Below are 12,483 nucleotides of genomic sequence, written 5' to 3' on the forward strand. Positions count from 1 at the left end.
TAGGCAAGTGCTCTACCACTGAGCTAAATCCCCAACCCATGGCACACACTCTTAATCCCAGCATTTGAGTGGCAGGAGAGCCAGAGCTACACAGAGAACCCTGTTTGGAACAAACAATAAATAAACAAACAAGTAAATACATACATACATATACACACACACATATATATGCACAACATATTATATATGTATATATATGTATATGATTGTATTTTGAACACTAAATCTGTACAGGGAAAGATGTGTACATATATATAGTTTATTCAAATATGCTGTTTATGTACATGTATATAAATGTATATATAAAAATACATACACACATATCTGTGTGTATATATATGTGTATATTATATGTATATGTATATGTATATGAATGTGTATATATATTATATATTTTTGCCTCTGTAAAGATTCAAGTTTCAAAATACAATCAAAGATAAAATTAGTGATCACTTAAAATACTGAAGTAATACTTTAAACATAGAGCTGTTTCCCTCATAAGTTCCTTCTCTGCTACCATATGCAATCTTAGTCTTACAGTGTAGACTTAAAATCTTTCCTATTTTATCCTAGGTTATAATTTAGATTTTGATGTAATGCACTGTATAACCCACTGAGGGGTTTGGATGTGATTTAATTTTTGCGAACCAGAATTCACTTATTACCAGGCGCTTTTAGGAAAATGTGGGAGGGAACGGTCTTGTGTCCCATTTTCAATTCATCATACTATTCTTAAAAGCACACCTCTGCGTGTGGACAGGAAATGCCAGAAGAGAAAGAGGAAGGCTGGCATTTTTGCTAGGACGAGGATTGTTTTCTTTCAACACTAACCCAAGACTGGGTGCTGGCCAGGAAAAACTGAGAATAAGAAAGGGAATTAACTAGGAGGAGCCATTTTGCAAAAGTGAAGGGCTCCTTTTGCTGGTGAGTTAACTTCAATTATTTCTTTACTTTTTATTTTTAATTTTAGCAGTCTTTGTTCAGCGCCCTAACCTTCTAATGACTTCTTTTCTTGTTCAACACAAAGGCACTCTCCCCGTCTATCACATCTCTAGCTTTCTTCCTGCACAACTAATAGAGCAGACAATGATTTTATTAAACAATGTGGCAATTTTCAAAAGCTCACCCCATCCTCTAACCTGGCTAAATAACAAACACTCTTGTTGCATAATCTGCACTGCTTTTCTCTCTCCTCAGAGACATACAGAGTACTGATTGAGGCCAGGACAACTGGATACCCAGGGTCACCAGAGAGCGCTCTTCAGTGTATGCTAATTCCATCTCCAGAGTTCTTAGTGCAGCCCTTGGGAGGACAGTGGTGTGACAAAGCATACTGGAGAGAGGTGAGGGTCAGCCATGCATGTTCCACTACATGTATGACTACACAGGACTGGGATATTAAATGCCGTTTTTGCAAACTACGCCACAGCCATATAAAGCCTGGATCTGATGCTGGAAACTGTTACATCCCGCTATCTAAAAGCGGTGAGCACTGAGCCCAGACACCTTTGCCTATTTATTTCTATATTTCTTATGGCCATTGTCAAGTCTAATCACTGTGTCGTGAGCATTCAGGGGATGTAGCAGTAGTTGTAGTCAGAAGAAAGTTGGTCCATTCTTCACTGACTACACAGCAAACACTATTAAAGGCAGGGAAAACCATTTGTTCATGAATATACATTTGATACATATAAATGCTTTGTGCCATGAATATTTATCTCTTTCATGGATTGCAGCTGTTGTGTATTGATAACTATTAACAGGTTGGAAACCATTCTTTAGAAATCTATGCCTGTCAGTGCTGTGCAAAATCAGCCTTGGAGATTTCTCTCTCTCTCTCTCTCTCTCTCTCTCTCTCTCTCTCTCTCTCTCTCTCTCTCTGTCTGTCTCTCTCATCCCCCCCCTTTTTTTGTGAGACAGATAGCATACTCCTGGGGTTTATAATGAGGTTAGTCCTTTAGCAGTTAGACAAAAGAATTTGATAAAAATGAAAGACACCTTTTGCAGGCGATTTTTATACACTTTTGTGAATACGTGTGATTTAACGCAATATACTTGTTTTATTTTTTTATTTTGATTGTTAGGTAAAATTGCAATCAAGGCAGTCTTTTATACACCAACCAGTCTTCAGGTTCTGAAGAATGCTTCACTGTATCAACAGTAGCAAATGAGTAGTATCTCTCACAGTTCAAAATATAAAATATTAATTCTGAGGTGGACTCTGACTCTTATCACCAAAGTTGAGAACCTGTGGCTATTCTGTTTCTTCAGACTTGGTTTTAAGTTTGCTCATGTGGGCAATAATTTATCCACTACTTTCTTTGTTCTCTAAGCAAATAACGCTGTCTTATTCCTCATTGCATGTTTTAGTTCCGTTCCCAGTGTCTGAAATACTTTTCTCTCTGGCAATTCTGAGTTTCTGAGTCCTTCTCATGTCCTTTAATCCATTTCCAAAGAAAAGCTCAAACATCTGTATCTTGGGGTAACCTATGTGTCTTCTATGACTCACATTCCTTTTGGTGCCACTCTTGCCAGTGCCCACTCTCATGGTAAGCTCTTCCCCTATGTTTTTCTACTGGGCTCCCATGGGATATTATATATGCATTTATTCCTTACAAGTTATTTGCTTTGGAGGGTGTCTCTTGCACTATAAAGTTTCTTGACTAAGAAAATGTCTAAGAAAATGTTCAACACATCCCTACTCTCACACTGGATCTAGTGCTAGCCGAACTTGGGCTATAAACATGTTTATTTAAAGATGCTGTAGGGTAAATGTCCAAGAAAAACACCTTACTTTTATGTAACCACATATACAGATATGGGGTATAGATACTTTTTTTTGTCATATCTTTAAGAAATGTTCTTTGTCTCTCTTACTTTGCAGGTTTAACAGTTTTTGGCTTACTCTGAATTCTTTCTTCACAAGAATCATTTTGGTGACATTACCACTTAGGGCCATACACAGTGGCCGTACAGAGCATTCTCAGGGCTATTCCTTCCTTCCTTAAATACACATCTACCCAACAATAGTAAGCCACGGTACTGTGCTCAATCCTGTTTCAAGATATGGAAAAGTTAACTTGAAATACTAAGAATTTCTGACCCTAATGAGTCTTAAAAAGATTTATCTATTTATTATTAATGTGTCTATATGTATACCTACACGAACCCATGTGAATCGTATGCATGCAGAAGGCTGCAGAAGCCAGAGGAGGGTATGAGATTCTCTGGTACTGAAATTACAGGCAATTGTGTGCTTCTAGATGGAAATAACATGAGTCTCTGCAAAAGCCATGATGTTCTTGACCACCGATTCATCTCTCTAGGGCCTATCATGAATTTTTTAACATACACTGAGGTTAACCTTTGCTTTTATATGCTGATCCATTCAGTGCAATAAAATTAGAAGACATAGCTACAGTTCTGGAGTATATTACATATCAGGGAAGATGCTAAATATGGCCATAGACTCCTCTGGTCAGTGCTCATCTCTATAATCTCATTTTTTCTAGCATGGGAAATTTGCCATGGACTTATCATACATTTATTGTGTGTTAACCTTGATCAGCAATTTGACAGGGTTTAGAATAATCTTGAAAATAAATATCTAGTCATGCCTGTAGGGAATTTTCTAGCTTGACTGCAGAATGAAGACCTATCCAGAATATTGTACGTGTCATTCCATGGACGGGAGTCCTGGACTGAGTACACAGGAGAAATAGAACTGGGAAAAAGCATTCATCGGTTTGTGCTTCTTGACTGCAGATCCAATATAACCAACTGCCTGAAGCTATAGCCACCATGGCTTCTTATCCACAAGGGGCACAAACTGTTAGTTCAAATAAACCCTTCCTTTCTTAATTTGCTTCTGTCATATATTTTGCCATAGCAGCAGTAACAAGGAATTTATACAGATAACAGTCATTTTCTTTTCTGACTCTATCATTCTGTGAGATAGAACAGAGATGGGAACCTGTGGTCCCTCCAATGAAGGAATAAGACCAATTTCTTCATTCCTTGAATTTGAACTGAACCACAGAATATGCTAGAAGAGATGTTATGTAGTTTGAAATATCGATTCTTCTGCCCACATGACTTTTGGGAATCCACATGTTTAATGAAATAAAACCAAATTTAGCTTGAGGTACAATAAAAGATGATGTAGGACTCCAGACTATCTGACCTGTCCAAGAAACAGCCATTGTAGACCCATGAACTTTACCCACACTTCTAGATGACCACAAATGAAAGCCCAAATCATTTCAAGATTAGTTAAATGTCCTGCAATCCCTAAGGAGATCAATAGATTTACCAGCTAAATAAACAGTTTACACTAATAAACTTTGGATTACTTTGTGATGATGGAATGGTTGTGATGAATAGAATTCAAGAACTTCTAATAGTTCTGACAAAATCCTATACTGAGTCAGAACAAAATATAGACTTGAACAATGCACAGAATGGAGATCAGTTGAAGCTCTTATGCTGGTTTTGACTGTATCTATGGATACGGAGCCCTTTTCAATTGTAGATGCTTCCCCAAATGTTTTATTTACATCTACATGATTTGTTCTGGCAGAGGCTTTACGTACCATTGGCCTCTTGTCTCCACTAAACAAATACCAGGCTTGGGTTATAGCCAGTCCATTCTTCTGGTTTCTCCATCCATGGCCTTCCCCAAATATACCTGCTCCCATGATTTAGATAAATAAGTTCAGATTAAATGTCATGGAGGAAACAACTCTGGAACCACTCAAAACACTGAATGTCTTTGCTGTGTTTCATGCTAGAATTTGGAGTTTCGCTGTTCCCCAAAGTCCTCAAATTTGAAGGCTTCGTCTCTAGTGTGTAAGTACATGCGTGTACATGAGTGATAGTTATGGAAGTTAGATCATTGGAGGAATACTTTAGGGGCAATTTGGGGCCTCAGTCCCCTATCCATGAGATGATCAGAGCTCTTTTTATCATGCTTTAAAGTTATCAGGATGCCATAGGCTCAAAGCATTGGGGCCAAATGACTATGAGCTCAAACCTTTGAAACCATGAGCTAAACCAAAGCTTTCCTTCTGAGTGGATTTTCTTAAACTAACAGGTTGAATGTTCACTCCCAAGTTCATATGAAAATTTAATTACCATCCAATGTGTTGAGAGAAGGTGCTTTTGAGAAAAAATTGAGCCACAAAACCTCTGCCTTTATTAATAAGTTGTTGTTTCCAGAGGTCCCCCCCCCCGAGGGTGGCCTCTCCCTAATGAGAGTAGATTTGTTATGAAAACAATTTGGTCCTCTCTCTTTTTCCCTTTCCTGACCTTCTGCCTCCTGCTGTGGGAAGATAACAGCAAGAGAGCCCTTATTATTGTGAGTGCTTCAAGTAAGTTAGACTTGCTCAGCATCTAAAACTATAAGAAAAAAAAATCTATTCTTTATAAATTACCAAGTCTCAGTGATTCTATTCCAGTTACACAAAACGGACACTTTCTTTTTCTTTTCTTTCATCTTTTTGTCTATCTATTCATTTTAAAATTTTTCTTCTTTTATTTTTATTGAAAACATATTCTTCTCTCACACAATTTATCCCTTTCATAATTTCCCTCCATTCCCCACAGCTCAACCCTACTTCCTTTCTCCCCCAGATTCACCACAGAGCAGTCCTCCAAGAGATGACAGCCAAACAGAACAAAAAGAAGATAAAATAAGACAAGGTAAAAACCTTCATATCCAGGTGGGATAAGGTGGCTCAATTGGAGGAAGAGTCTCAAGAGAAGGCAAAAGAGTGAGTGACAACCTGGTCACACAGTTAGGAGTCTCACCAAAGCACCAATCAAACAGCCATAACACATGTGCAGAGAATACGGTATAGATACAGGCAGGCCTGGTACTCGCAGCTTCAGTCTCTGTGAGCTCTTATGAGCCCTGCTTAGTTGATTTGGTGGACCACGTTCTCCTGGCATCCTGTGTCCCCTCTGATTCCTATGGTCTTTGCTCCTCACTCCTTCAGTGGGCTTCCCCAAGTTTTGAGGCTGAGGGATAGACTTGATGGAGACTTTCAATTTATATTCTCTACCTCTAATAATGTACGGATGAGTCTCTGCACCCACTCTCACATGCCATCACAGAAGATCCTCTGTGATGACAACTAGATAAGGTACCTTGCTATAAGTATAGAAGAATATGATTAGGAATCATTTCATTGACCTTTTTCTTTTTCTCTTTCTCTTTCTTTTTCCTTCCTTCCTTCCTTCCTTCCTTCCTTCCTTCCTTTCTTTCTTTCTTTCTTTCTTTCTTTCTTTCTTTCTTTCTTTCTTTCTTTCTTTCTTTCTTTCTTTCTTTCTTTCTTTCTTCCAGTTGTGTTTGGTTCTTTCATAAGTCTCTGGGCTATCCAGTCTCTGGTTCTCATGGTGTGGGTCTCAAGTTAAACCAGACATTGGTTGGTCCCTCCCACAAATTCTGCATCATCATCATTGCCCTAGCACTTCTTGCAAGCAGGACAGATTGTAAATAGTTTCATAGCTGGGATGGTGTCCATGTTCTCTTTCTGTAGCCTGCAGAGTGCCTTCCTGCCCTAAAGTGACTAGATAATGGGGGTAAAGGCTCCATATAGAGACCAGATCAACCTCTCCACATTTAATGAGCTGAATGGCTATTGTCCTTGGCAACGAGACTTCAATGTCAATTTTCAGAGAGTGACCTTTTATCCTAGCATCAGCCTGAGTTGTTTAGGGATCTCCATGGGAACCAACCAAGAACTCAACCACTACTGGAAGCCTCATTCCAAAGGATGGCCAGTTCAGGCTTTGGATCCTCCTTTAACAGAGTCCTCACTAGGATCAACTTCATAGATTCCAGGAAGTTTTTACTGTAGAAGGTTTCCAGATTCCTGCCCAATTCCTGTTTCCACCCCTCAATACTCTCTCCTTTTATCCCCCAACCTGATCATTCCTGCTCCCCTCCCCACCCACCCTTAGTCCATCCCTTCTGAGGGAGATCCAGGAGTCCTCCCTAGAGCCATCATCTTTATGTACCCTCTTTGGGTCTGTGGATCGTAACTTGTTTATCATTTATATAACAGTTAATAAGCACTTGTAAGTGAATACATATCATATTTGTCTTCCTGGGTCTGGGTTTACTCACTCAGGATTATATTTTCTAGTTGTAAGCATCTGCCTGCAAGTTTTATGATGTCATTTTTTCAACAGCTGAGTAATACTACATTGTAAACATGCCACTTTTTTTTTTTATCCATTGTTCAGTCGAGCACCTAGATTGTTTTACAGCATCTGGCTGTTAGGAATTGAGCAGCAATGAACGTAGTTGAGCAAATGTCCTCGTGATAGGATGGGACATCCTTTGTGTATATGCGCAAGAATGGTATAGCTGGATCTTAAGGTAGATACATTACCAATTTTCTGAGGAGCTGACATACTGATTTCCATAATTACTATACATGTTCGCACTCTCACCGACGATAGATGCCTGTTCCTCTTCGTTGTTCCACATCCATGCAAACACGGGCTGTTACTTTTCTTATTGATCTTCGCCATTCTGATAGGTGTGGGATGGACTTTCAGAATTGTTTTGACTTACACTTCTTTGGTGGCTTAAGGATGTTGAACATTTCTTTAAGGATTTTTCAGCCACTTGAGAGTTCTCTATTCAGAAATCTCTGTTTAGAGCTCTACCCCATTTTTGATTGGATTATTGGTTTTTTTTGATATCTAATTTCTTTAGTTCTTTATGTATCTTGGATATTAGACATTTATTGAAATAGGAATTAGTAAAAATCTTGTCGCATTTTGTAGGCTGCCTCTTTGTCTGATTGATAATGTCTTTTGCATTTCAGGATCTTACAGTTTCATGAGGTCCCACTTATTAACTGTTGATCTTACTGCCTGTACTATACTTGCTGTAGAATCAGAAAAGTTGTCTCCTGTGCCAATGTAGTCAAGGTTGTTCCCCAGTTTCCTTTCTATCAGGGTCAGTGTATCTGGCTTTATGTTGAAGTCTTTGTAAAACTTGGATTTGAGTTTTGTGCAGGGTGATAATGATGTATCTCTTTACAATATTCTACATGCAGACATTTATCCCAGTTTGACCAGCACCAATTTTTGATAGTGCTTTTTTCCTCAGTGTATATTTTTGACTTCCTTACCAAAAATCAGGTGCCCTTATGTTGAGAAATTTCACTCCAGTTACTGATCTCCTCTGGGAAATAATCACATCCAAAGACCTTCTAGGTCTGTGGGATCCAGCTGGAATGCAGACATATCACGCACTTTCAATTCCTCCATCTGGAGTATAGACATGCCTTTAGTACACACCTTTAATTCCTAACAATATAGGTAAAGTTAGTTTGTAGAAGGAAGAAGCCATATTTGAAAGTGAGTTGTAATTGGGGGGCAGACAAAGTGATGAATCAGAGAAATATTTGACAGAATGAGTCAGAGGTAGGATATGACCAACTCTTATGAGAATAGACATGGAAGAGAATCAACTCTATATATATATCCAGAACTACAGAACAATAGTACTAAGACAAATTCTTGTAGTCATGATAGTACTCAACTTGTGTTACAATTCAGGAAATAAGAACCCAATGTCCTCATTAAGATAGTATTGAGCATGAAGGCAGAAAGCCCAAACCAGCAAATTGGAAAGATCATGATTGAAAAAAGAAGCTGATTCTTGGTCTCCTATGATTCAGATGTGGCTTCAGAGGAGAACAGGCCAGAATAAGAGATTCATAGGGATGCTCATTAGTAGATTGGCAGCTCCATTCTCTCCTCTGTTTTCCTCTGTTATCAGAATAAGTATACCACGACTGTTGACATATTTTGATAGCCAGAGGACTGAACTCTGAAATGCCTATTGCTTGGTGGATTTGAAATCCTCAACATTTGAAAACCTCAGCATGTGTTTACAACATGTATGTTAACTGCTTTCTCCTTAGAATTCCTCTTAAAGTGGAATGAATTCTATCAACAGTTTTTTCCCTTCATTTTAGTAGCACTTAAACAGAGTCACCCTAAATAAAACAAAATGCTACTTAAATGGGTCAAAACTCCCCTTATATTAGGTTGTATTCCCCCCACCCATTACTTATCCTTTATCTAGTATACTATCCAGGTAACACTGGGTTGTAGTCTTAGTTTGGCCTAATACTTAACTTTGTTCCAAATGTGTTCAGTATTAGCACATTCCTTGGAAAAGTTCTTTTGTTGAATATTTGTTAATATCTCTACATTTTCTGGGCTTACTTGTTTCTCAGAATTTTAGGCTAGAGATAAAGACATTCAGAAGAAATCATTTGTACTTCACTAACGAACTGCCGTACTGCTTTAGAGCTTACAAATTCAATTAAACCAAAACGTGTTTCTTTCCTGAGCAATCTCTGTTTGGGCTTGAGCTTTCTTCACGTAGTTTCTCAGAGAGCATTATTGCTCTTGTCTGGATTTTATCCAAAATTTCTGTAATGCCCACATTTGGTTCTCAATTTTGAGTGGTGGTTTATGAAAGTCTTTAATACCATAGATTCAATTTTAATCAATAAAATCAAAGCTATACTTTATTCATATTAAATATATTAAGGTATGGTAACAAGATTATTTTGCTATTTGTATCTGTGTGTAGAGGGCTGGATAGTTATTTATGAACTTAGACATCTCTATCTGGATCTATATCTCATTATGTAGATTTGCATGTTGTTTATGCTCTCATATCCATCATTATCATCTATCATCATCATCATCATCTCTCTCGTCTGTGTGTATGTAAATAGATATCTTTATATATGCAAATAACTCACAATTATTGATATTAGGAAAGGATGAGAAAATTTAGATAATGTTTTACTTAGAAGCAAATTATATCCCCCCCCCTTTTAACATTTTTGCCTTTGTCTTTCAAGTCTAGATTTCCGATATTCACAGTTCCTTTAAAACATCCTGGGGTTTGAAGGGGGATAAGTTCATAGCATCTAGCAATAGAGAGCATTGTTCCAGGCACACACACTAAATATTTGTTGACAATGCCAGTAGCCATGTTAAAATTCGGGTCATTGAACTGGACTTGTGTATTTGCAGTGTGAGTAATGGTTGGAGCATTTCTTTGAATAACAATGCTTTGCTTAAAGATCCTGGTGTTCATAAGGAGCAAGCTTCCCAGCTTCTATCAGTCTGGAGTCCTAGAACAAGGCCCATCATTGGTGAAGGCGAGTCAGACAGATGCATCTGTGGCAATCATGGGCTCTCAGACAATGTTTTTTTTTTCCTCTGAATTTTACTTTCCTTCCATATTAATTAGGTAGCTGTTGGGCTATTCTGTTTGTCATTGTGTGATGGATTATACCAGAGATAGAGACCAGACAGAATCTGCTATTTCAGAGATGGGAAGGCATTCTGCTTCAGAGAAAGGGAGGATTTTTAATTCATTCTGTTGGAGTTGGAGTTTTTGAGTAAGAACACATGGAGATGCCTTACCCCTCTGTCTCAGCCAAGAACAACATCCTGACATTGAAGTGGGTTTGGAAGTACTGGGTGAGGAGTTTGTAGAAATACAAACTTTGTCCATTGTAAAATTTCCTGTACCTCGTCCCAGAGATGGCCCCCATTGGTTTCCATTCTCACTCCCAACCCTCTCCCATACTTGCTACTTTTTTATCCCTGTTCCTTCCCTACACCCTCTAATACTCAGATCTCTCTCCCCAACTACCTCCCAGGATGACTATTTTGTTCCAGCCTGAGATTCATGCTCCCTATGTTGGGCCCTCTTTGTTATTTAGTTTCTTGGGGTCCCTGGATTGTTATGGTTATCCTGAAGTTTATACTGATGTCTACTTCTCAGTTAGTGCACATCATGCATGTCCTGTGGGTCTGGATTACCTCACTCAGACTGATATTTTCTAGTTTCATCCATTGGTCTGCAGATTTCATGATGTTCTTGTTTTTAATAGCTGAGTAGCATTCTTTTGTATAAATGTAACATGTTTTCTTTATTCATTCTTCCAGCTGAGGGACATCTAGGGGAATGGGGAGGCTCTGGGGAGTTTATGGGGTGACCCTAGCTGAGATTGCTACCAACAGGGGATAGGAAGACTGACTTGGCCACCTCCTGTAGCCCAGTGGGACTTCCAGTGGAGGGAGGGGAACATCAACCCACCTACAAAACTCTCTACCCCAAATTTATCCTGCTTACAAGTTGTGCAGGCTTAAAGACGGAGCAGAGACTGAAGGAATGGCCAACCAATAACTGAACCAACTTGAGACCCATCCCACGGGAGAGAGCCAATCCCTGGTACTATTGATGATACTCTGATATGCTCGGAGTCAGGAACCTAGCAGAACTGTCTCTTAAGAGGTTTCATTCAGCAGCGGATGGAAGCAGATACATAGATCCACAGCCAAACATCGAGCAGAGCTAGGGAAGTCTTGTGAAAGAGTGGGGATAGAATTGTGCAAGCTGGAGGGGTTAAGGACACCACAAAAAGACTTACAGGGTCTACCAAACAGGGCCCATGGAAGCTCACAGAAACTGAACCACCCACCAAAGAGCATGCAGGGGCTGGATCTAGGCCCACTACGCATACAAGTAAATGTGCAGCTTAATCTTCATGTGGGTCTCCTAACAATCGGAGTGAAGGTTGTCTCTGATTCTTGTTTTCTGCCATTGAACCCCCTTTTGGGAGAGGGTGTGCTTAGGTCTGAGATGTCCTAGGGCAGCGTGGTACCCATGGTAGGGGTTCCCCCTTCTCTGAGGAGGAAACCTGCAATCAGATGTAAAGTGTAAAAATAAATTAATTAATGAAAAAATCTCCTCAGAGATTACTCAGTGTAACTCAGACCCACTCTTCAGTTGCATATTTTTGAAATATTTCCCTGAAGTTCTATTGTTTTCTGCATTTAGCTCTTACAACAAGTTCTAGGACTTATTAATATTAATGCCAAATACAAGGAGAAATAGAAATTGAATCTCAATGGTATAGCCTTCTTTTTAGAGTATTGGGTATTATATGATTCAGTAAATCCATACAGTCAAGAAATACAAGAAAAGCCTTCTTGCTTGTTTGCAAAGGACGCTCTGACTAGTGATACCCATTGCATTTGAACAGAAAGCCAGAGGGGATTCCAAACCAATTTTCCAAATCTGAGATCAATTTCATGGAAGATACAAGAGTGTGCTCTGTGATTTTACGAGACCATTCATCTGGTTGAATATTTTATATTCCCCTCAGATGCTATGTACAATTATACCTTATTTTTAAATGTTCTTTTCAACATTCAGTGACCCCATTTTGGGTAAGTGTATGTCTCTTTGTGCTTCCTCAGCCCCCCAAATTCTTTTCCTTAAATCCCCTCCTTTTTTTCAACTTTACAATTTATGTCATCTACGCAGAAAGAAATCTTATTGATTTTCGACTGCATAAGATCCTCAAAATGTTAACTTCACCTGTTGTTCCTGTTCTTACTTCCTTTGCATAAAAATAAAGAGGG

Source organism: Rattus rattus, chromosome 1 (genome assembly GCF_011064425.1).
Source record: "Rattus rattus isolate New Zealand chromosome 1, Rrattus_CSIRO_v1, whole genome shotgun sequence".
In the NCBI taxonomy this organism is placed as follows: Eukaryota; Metazoa; Chordata; class Mammalia; order Rodentia; family Muridae; genus Rattus; species Rattus rattus.